Genomic DNA, 9023 nt, shown 5'->3' with positions numbered 1-9023 from the left:
ATTTCAGCCTGAGACATGCTCGTCAAACCACACGAAGATGGCGACCAGATGTGTTACACATCTCAGGAGACTCGACAAAATTCGCTAAAGCTCTACGACATCCCAAATGCTCAAAACTCATACCGGTGCAGAACTAGATCCCAGGAAAAGCTCTAGTTCCACACTTTCATCTAAGCGATGACAATCAGAATAAATAGGGAGTAAACATAAGTAAACTTTACTCTACATTCTTATCTAAATAGTTAGGCCAAACGGCCAGATATTTACTGATCCGCGAAAGCTTGGCTACCCAAATCCACAAGCGGCCGACAAGGAGAATACTCCTTTTGGATCCGATCCTAGAAGAAGCAACGATTTCCACAAATCACTCAGAAGACTAAGCAATCAACCTGCAAAATGGATATTCCAGTCGTACAAGAGTCAGTACATTAAACAAGTTAATGTACCGGCAAGCACAAGACAATCCTAACATACTACATCATGCATGACATAAATCAAAGAAAGGCTATTTGTAGCTTATTTTAGTATAAAGCAAATTTTAGTTCACAATCATTTGTAAAGGAGTTCACAATTCAATTAATAAAACAGTAACGTAAGTAAACCATAATATTCACCATCTCAACCTCATATACATACTCTCATCTCCGATACCCAAGTCATCACCAGCACCATCATATCAGCCCACACTGGGCAACATCATCACCATCATCATCATACTTCACCACACTCCATATCCATCACCATTCCCATAGCCCATTTTCATAAACACATTGTAACATACCAAAAATTCGAATTTCGAATTTTTACTTCAGATAAATAATAAAAATTTATTTTTGAGTCCAAAATAGAAATGTAAATGAAAGTAAAGCCTAAACATAACATTTCTGGTTGATTCTAAACTAAAATATAATTTTTCTACCATTTAAATATATATTCAAAATAAGAATACTTAAGGGTAGGTGAACTCATTGAATATTTAAAAATAATTGGTGCAATATAAAATCATGAGGAAATTCATGGAGGTACTATTTAATATATATAAGTCACTGAAATTTTGGTGTAAATTAATATGTACATTTGTTACCCCAAATAATTAGGTCAAAACAGTCAACCCATAGGTTAATACTAAACCCTAATCGGCAAAAAAGACACACACCTCATAAATGTATTTTATCACATGAAAATGTACATGGAACATAATTTATTCAAATACTACCTTATTTGTCATGAATTGATATAATTTTTCCAGAATTTATTTAATAGGTTTTGACCTCCTAAAAATTCAATCTAATTTCAGCTAGGCCTACTTTCTTTATTTTCCTGGGAATAAAATATAGAGTATTTTTGCGTGCAACCAAGGAAAATGGAATCTAGGTAGTTTTATCTATCACCAGTAAAATCCACCTTAATTTATCTTGCACAGAAATTGAGTCAGAGAATTAAAAAGAAGGGAGAGGAAATATATCTGTAAATTCTTTGAAAATCAATTGTGCAGTAGTTCACCGAAGAAACTACCCATTTCTCTCTCTGCCATGTGGGCTCAGCCTTGGTAGGACCCACCTGTCAATCACTCAAGCTTGCCACCTCCTTCTCCAAGCCAGGAACGGCTGCCACGTCGCATACACGCGCTAGCACCCCAGTGCGCCACCTCGCCGTCCACCGCAATCCCGATCTCCTCTATAAATAGCGTTGCTTTGCCCACCGACGAAGCCTTTCATCCTCGCCGCGTTCCTCCCAAAACCCTAGCGAGATCGTCTCGGGAGCTCCGGGAGCGAATCCATCTTCTCCGACGCCGTCGGGATCCACCACTGTCGCCATCTTTCTCTGGTGAGCTTCACCGCGGACCAACCGTGGGAACACGATCCCCTATCCACGCCTAAACCCTCGGTAGCTTTCCCCTATCCACCATGTGCTAAACTCATCGGCGTCCTCGGTGTCCAGAGCGCAGCCACAGTTCGCATCGCCGTTCCCGTCGACCCGGTGAAACCCTAGCTGAGCCACTGCGCCAGGGCAGTCGTCTAGATCCCAGGCGCAAGACGCCCAAGTGAACTCAAGCTAAGTCACTGCCGTTGAAGAGAACCTTTTCGTCTTCTCCAAGTCCGGCCGCTGGCCATCGCCGTCGATTTCTCGTCCTCGGGTGAGTTCCGGCTCAATTCCTCTCGTGGGTAGCATCCCTAGGGCATCTCTAACCTTGCGCATGTGTCACTTTGGCAGGAGGTTGGCCGCTCTTCGCTGTCACCGTCGCCCTGCCCGATTCCGCCGCCGCCGGAGTTGTCTTCGCGTCACCACTGCTGTCCAAGCCTCGCCGAGCCCAGCGCGACCTCAAGTAAGCAACCACGATCTCCGTAGGTGCGAATGCATGCATGAAACCCCACTGAATTGAGCTAGAGACCGAGATGCCTTAGCATGCCGAAGCACTCCGCCACTCACAACGTCGCCGGCGTCGACTCCGACCACCACAGCCAACAACATGACCACCGACGGGATCGCCAGCCCCTCCTCCACCTCTTCTCTCTGGGTCGCACCTCGCGAAAACCCGCTGTTTGCCGCCGGCGTCGACGACAAGCTCGTCGGTCGCCGCCTTCAGCCGCTGCCTCCGGTCTCTCTCTCACTAAGCCACTGACCTGCGGGCCCCACTGCATATAAGTAGCCGAGGTATAATTTGTAAGGAAGACAAAACCTTCTGTACTAATGTGTAATTGTATAACCTATGACATGTGGGACCAAGGACCTACTAGCAATTAATCAGAAATTTGAGAACTCTTAATGAAAATGTATTTAGACATGTGCTGGGGACTTCGGGTTGAATCCTTGGAAACCCAGGGACTTTTCTGCAAAAGTACAGAGGCTGACTAGTGGACCCATTATCTTTAAAAATTGGAAATATTAAAGGAAATATCCAAAACAATAATTTTTCAACAGGAAAATGAGTGAAACTTGTAAAATGCATATAAAATTCATTTTAACTCCATTTGAGGTGAACTAAATTTCTATGGATTCACAAAATTGTAAACTTTAATTTGGTAAGATAAAACATGTTGCCTACAGTAGAAGAAATGTCTTTAAAAATTAATATATGGAATACTTAATATATAGCATTCACTAATTTATAAAATTCATACAAAATTCATTCTAACTCCAAATAATATAATTCCAGATGGGTTGGGTTATAAATCTCATAGACTTAGTTTTCATAAATTTAAATGTAGTACATATAGTACCAAAAACATATTTAAAAGTTGTATAATAAGTAAGACTTATAATATGTCATTTAAATTGTTAAATTCATAATAAATTCATGCTAGCTTTAAATATTGTGAACTAAATTTTGTTAAGCTTTGGAGAAATTACTCTCTGCTGCAGAAACCTAAGGCTTTGCCAATCTTGAACCCAAAATGCACTTAGAGCTAAATAGAGCCTAATTAAGTTATTTCTAGTTTTAGACTTTAAGAATTTATAACTCACAAATGCAATATGATAAAATAGAATTTCCTTCACCACAAATTATAAACCCACAGCATCTAACCACACTAGTGAATTCATGCATTTTAGAACATTTTGAATATTTGTATGTTTCGGTATTTACCCGATTATCGATATTTCTTTTAGAAGACGATTACGTTGTTGGTGAGAAGATATAACCTTTCGCTGACTCCAGTAAGGACATCAATCAAGGCAAGTGTTGCCCTCCTCCTTTGAACACTTTGATCCTATGTTTTATTGGGCAAACGTTTTCTATTGCAAAATTGCATGCGTTAGATAGTTATATTTGGAAAAATTATTTGAAAGTGATGAAATGGTAGTTATGACCTATTTGTTGCATAATCCTCCTTGACAATTGTTATTCATGATGTTTGTAACCTTAGAATGGTTTAGAGTACCCTATTTGTACTCAAATGGAAACCCCTACGCTTTTTGTAAAAATGCAAGTGCTTAGCTTTGCTTAGTAATAAATAAATCATGGTTATGGATCACTTATTATGTTATTTGAATCATTTTAGAAATTATGAACAGAGAGGAGTTCTCTGCTTATTTGTGAACTAAAATAAAAGGAATGTGAATTTCAGACTTAGGCGGCAAGTGATATGCATATGGTGGTAGTTGCATATCGATAGGGGGAGTGTCCGCCTGAGTTGTTTAAGGACTGAACTACATATCACCCACTTATGTTTACCGTACATCCACATGTGTTATGTATGGGGATAACCTTGGCCTATTAAGTTAAGCATTTGTCTGACCTTGCATTCGGGAGGCCGTTGTAGTAGAGGTAGTGGCCACGAGTGTACTGTGGGCTATCTATAGGAACTACCCATGTATGTGTTAATGATTGTGTTGTGTTTATTGCTAGCGAATATTCTAGCTGGGTGTGATTACCGTGGGGGAACGAGTGTAATGTTCTGTCTCACAGCATGGGCGTCTAAGTCTGTCCAATACAACGATAACGTGCCTCATGAGGGAACGGATGTGTTCGCCGTCACGGCGTTAGGTTTAAGGTGTGGGCCCGCTACCTAACGACTCTAGGACTTAAGCCTAGGGTGGATTCACACTTATCGTGCTCATACAAGGTTAGACAATACTTAATGTAAAAGCCTCGTTATGACCTCTAGACCGCATTCAACATGTAGAGTGTGGTAGTGCTGGGCCAGCACAAGATAAACTAGAGAGTTCATACCATGTGGGTAAAGTTGTACAAGCTCTGCAGAGTTATAAAAACTAATCGATTAGCCGTGCTCACGGTCATGAGCGGCATAGTGATGTGATGTGGGTATACTTTTATGTTTTCTTAAATGCCTTTGAAACTAAATGTTTTGGAATGATAATGAGATTGATATATGTGATGTGATTGCCCTATTTTCGGATTGGATTGTGATAAAATGCTACTATCTATTTATGTTGGTATCATGCCATGAATATTATGCTTTACATAATTGTTGAAATGTTTTGTTCAAATTGCGTTGCAAATGAATTGTGAACTAAAATTAGCTTTATGCTGAAAACCCCGACTACATATAAGCCTCTCTTTGAATCTAGCCTTCATGTATGTAGGTTTGACTGTGCGTTTGCCAGTACATTAACTCGATTAATGTACTAACACTTGTTAGACTGGAATATCCATTTTTTTTGCAGGTAATTGAGTGTTGCGGGAATAGTTGTTTCTCTCAGGATTGGTCCTATCAAGGGGTTTACCCTAGTCGGTTGCTTGTGGGGAATTTGGGTAGACATGCTTCCGAAGGACTTTATCTAATTAGTCGAATGGCTATATGTAAGTAACTGTGTTATCTGCCTCTAGTTATGTCTAAGTCACCTTACATGTATTTGAGTTAATACCATGGCTTAGATGAAAGTACGAAGCTAGCATCTTCTTGGGGCTAGCTAAGCATGAGTAAGAATTTTGAGCAATTGAGATGTTGTAGAGCTCAGCAATTTGAGTCAAGTCTCCTGAGATGTGTAACACATCTGGTCGCCATCTTCGAATGGTTTGACGGGTATGTCTCAGGCTGAAGTTGACTGGCACGCTGAGTCCCAGCAATATCTCCTTTGCTCATTATTCGGCATCGCAGAGTTCATATCGAATGGTGTTATGTTGTGGTCATGAACACATTGAGATATGAGTGGCTATTTATGCATGTATGGATCCCACTCAGCCAAGATCATGTGGTGACCACAAATATCACTGGACTATATGAATTTTTGGTGCTCGACACACATTTATAAAACATAAGTCTATACCCATGACAATTCACTATGTCGCTCATGACCGTGAGCAAGGCTAATCGATTAGTTTTAGAGAACTCTGCAGAGTTTGTACAGCTTTACCCACATGACGTGAATCCCTCTAGTTTGTTCGGTACCCGTCGATACCACCACATTCTACACATTGAATGCAGTCTAGAGGTCACAACGTAGCCTTTACATTACTTAACGCCTAACCTTGCATCAGCGATGGCAAGTGTGAATCCATCCTGGGCATGACCCAGAATCGCTAGGTAGCGGGCCCACGCTTTAAACCTAACGCCGTGGCAGCGAACACATCCGTTCCCCCACGAGGCACTATACCGTTGAATTGGATAGACTTAGACGCCCATGCTGTGAGGCGGACCATCCGTCCCCTCACAGAACACACCCAGCTAGTAATAGTGGCTAGCAATATAATCATCACACACACATGGGTAGTTCCTGTGAATCATCGCTCAGACTAATTCATTCTACTCCAGCCTACCAATATGTAAGGCTAGATTTTAAGTAACTTAATTAGCTAAGGCCACCCCATAATAGCACATGTGGATGTACGGTAAACAATAGTGAACGACACCAAGTTCGGTCCTTAATCAACCTGGGCGAACACTCCCCCTATCGGTGCACAACTACCACCATATGCACACCACTTGCCGCCCAAGTCTAAAAACAAGTTTAACTCCATTTTAGTTCACAAATACTTAACATTTCCATCATAAATCCAGCATTAACCCAGATAATCATAATCCCATTTATCAAGTTATAAAATCATTCATTTGCATAGTTCTAGGCATGGCTAAGCAATTGGCATATAAAAACTTAATTAGTCCCATTAGAGTACAACCAATGTACTCCCATTATTACTATGGTTACAAATGAAAGGGTAACAACATATCAAGGAAGATTATGCAGCAATAAGGTCATAGCTACCATTTAATAAGTTTCAAATATCATTTTAACTTAAATACATATGCAGTTTCGGAAACAAATGCTTTTCATCTCCCAAATCATAGGTTTCAAGGTGATCAAAGGAAAGAGGAGGAATAAACTTGCCTTGATCTGGAACAATGTAAATATCTCTTAAATCACTCTTTCACCATTGATGCGAAATATCTATACAAAGTACACGGTATGCACATAAATACCAAATTATGCGTAAAATACAAAATACTCTAAAATGCATGATTTGTACACAGTGGATAGGTTCTGGCCTAAGATAAATTTAGGTAAAGAATTCCTATTTTATCTCTCTTTAATTATGAGTTATGAATTTCATAAATTTGCATTGACATATAGTAGTATTTATTAACGTATTGATGTGAAACATTTTTAATATATGGTTTTCATCAAGTTAACCTTACCGGGATGAAGAGGATTGTTTTCTAAGATGAATACAATTGGTTTCATAATTTTTAGAGCTGATATGAATTTCCTATAAATTTTAGAAATCAAATAGTACAAGTGGTGGTCATTATATGGTATAAATTACTATTACTGTTTCCTGTACAGAAAGTATGAAATATTATGTTTTTAAAAATAAAGTATATACTTCTGTGAATCTACAGAAATTTGGTTCACTTCATTTGGAGTAAAGATGAATTTCCTACAAATTGTACAAGTTCTATGTAACTATTTCTTCTTTGGAATTTTAGAAATAAATATCATACTGTGGGTGTAGGATTTTATTCTACAATATTAAAGATCACAATTTTATGAACCTATAGAAATTGGTTTCACCTCAAAATGAGCTATATTTGATTTTATATGGATTTTACAAGTTTGAAGTAATTTTCAGTTGAAAAGATATTACTTTATCCATTTCCTTTATTTTTGCTCAAATTATAAACCCTTGGGTCCACTGGTCAGTGACTGGTATTATGCAGAAAAGTCCCTGGAGTTTACAGGAATCAACCCGCAGCCCTAAAGCACGTGCTAAAGCGATTTCCATTAAGAGTCCTCGGGGTTTTCTCTATTTACAAATGGGTCCTGAGTCCACATGCCATACAAAAGAGTTTTACAGATTGAACCTTGCAAGTTTTAAACTATAGCTAAGCCAAGTCCTCGGGCGCTAATTAGGTGGGGTCCATTCGTCAGTGGCTTGGCGCTGAGGAGGCAGGGCAGTGGCGCCTCGGCGAGCTTCTCGCCGGCGGCATAGGCAAATGGCGGCCGATCTCGGTGGGCGACTAAAAGAGGAAATGTAGAGGGTTCCACGGCGAAGCGATCGGTAGTCTTCTCGCAGGCTGCGGTGGTCGGAATCGACGGTGGCGACGGCGCAGGCGGCGGAGGTTCTCGGGTTGCAAGTGTATTTCGAGTTACGGCTCGAATCCGTGTGGTTGAATGCATGCATAAGCATCTACTGAGTTCCTGGAGACTCACCAAGGGGTGCGCGACGGTTGGCGGATCCCGGACAGCGATGGCGATGGAGAAGACTCCCCGGCGGCGGCAGAAAATGGTGGCTTCACGGCGACAGCCCACTCGGGTCGATGAGAAGCTAGAAGAAGATATCCGTGAGGTCACTTGGGTTCTTGGGATGGTTCACGCACAAGGAATCGAACAAGGGCTCACCGGAGAGGGAGAATTGGAGGATGGAGCCCGGTGGCCGGAGTTGGGGGAGAAACGGCCGATCTCCGAGTTCACAGCGTCGTAGTCCGATTCCTTCGGGCGGCAGCTTCCTGGGATTGAGACGAAGTCAGTGGCGCGGTGGTTCGGTCTGATTTGGTCGGAGTTGACCGGACAGCGATGATGTCCGAGCGGCGGCGCTCTGGTGCTTCTGTGGGCGCGGCGGTGTTCCGGCGTCACGGTTGTACGTTATGCGGTGGGGTTAGAAGGGAAAGCTCGGCGTCATGGGGAGGCCACAGAACGCAAGAGGAAGAGTGACGACCGTGGCTCGATGGCGGCGGCGGCGGTCGTCGTCTCCACGGCCGGCAGAGAAAGAATAGCGAGTGGAAGCAAAAGGGGGCTCTCTCCGTCGGCTGGATCGACGCAGGAGAGGAAATGGAGACAATGCGGCGCATTGGAGTGGATATGGGCGAGCTCGGCGGCTGCCACGACGTCGGACACGCGTCGAGCACGCCGGCGACGTCGTCCCGTTCTCTCTGTCTCTCTCTCTCTGATAGCTTAGGTGGTGGAGTGTGTCTGCACCGAGGTGGACCAAGGTTAGGGCAAGCTGATGAGGCTGCCATGTGGGTCCCAGGGCGATGCAACAGAGATAGAGTGAGAGGGATGGGTAGGAAACTGGGTGAACACAGTGTTAGGATAGTTTTTAATATTTTCTCTATTATTTTCTT

The 9023-nt window shown here is 42.0% G+C and overlaps 2 long non-coding RNA genes across 4 annotated transcripts; one reads left to right on the top strand and one right to left on the bottom strand.

Annotated features, from left to right (window-relative positions):
• Window positions 1–207: 207 nt before the first annotated feature.
• On the bottom strand, window positions 208–8729 carry LOC107279311 (uncharacterized). 3 transcript variants are annotated; one of them, XR_001541208.3, is made up of 3 exons: window positions 8302–8729; window positions 8113–8227; window positions 208–389 (listed from the first exon to the last, which is right to left on the bottom strand). It is a non-coding gene; the product is annotated as an uncharacterized lncRNA (long non-coding RNA). The 3 variants fall into 3 exon arrangements; XR_010737300.1 differs by lacking the exon at window positions 208–389 and adding an exon at window positions 2131–2636; XR_010737299.1 differs by lacking the exon at window positions 208–389 and adding an exon at window positions 5454–6849.
• LOC107279310 (uncharacterized) lies at window positions 1987–3670 on the top strand. Its single transcript, XR_001541205.3, has 3 exons — window positions 1987–2137; window positions 2215–2326; window positions 3610–3670. It is a non-coding gene; the product is annotated as an uncharacterized lncRNA (long non-coding RNA).
• Window positions 8730–9023: the final 294 nt, after the last annotated feature.

This window comes from Oryza sativa, chromosome 11, assembly GCF_034140825.1.
Source record: "Oryza sativa Japonica Group chromosome 11, ASM3414082v1".
In the NCBI taxonomy this organism is placed as follows: Eukaryota; Viridiplantae; Streptophyta; class Magnoliopsida; order Poales; family Poaceae; genus Oryza; species Oryza sativa.
This window is presented reverse-complemented; position numbering and strand designations above follow the sequence as displayed.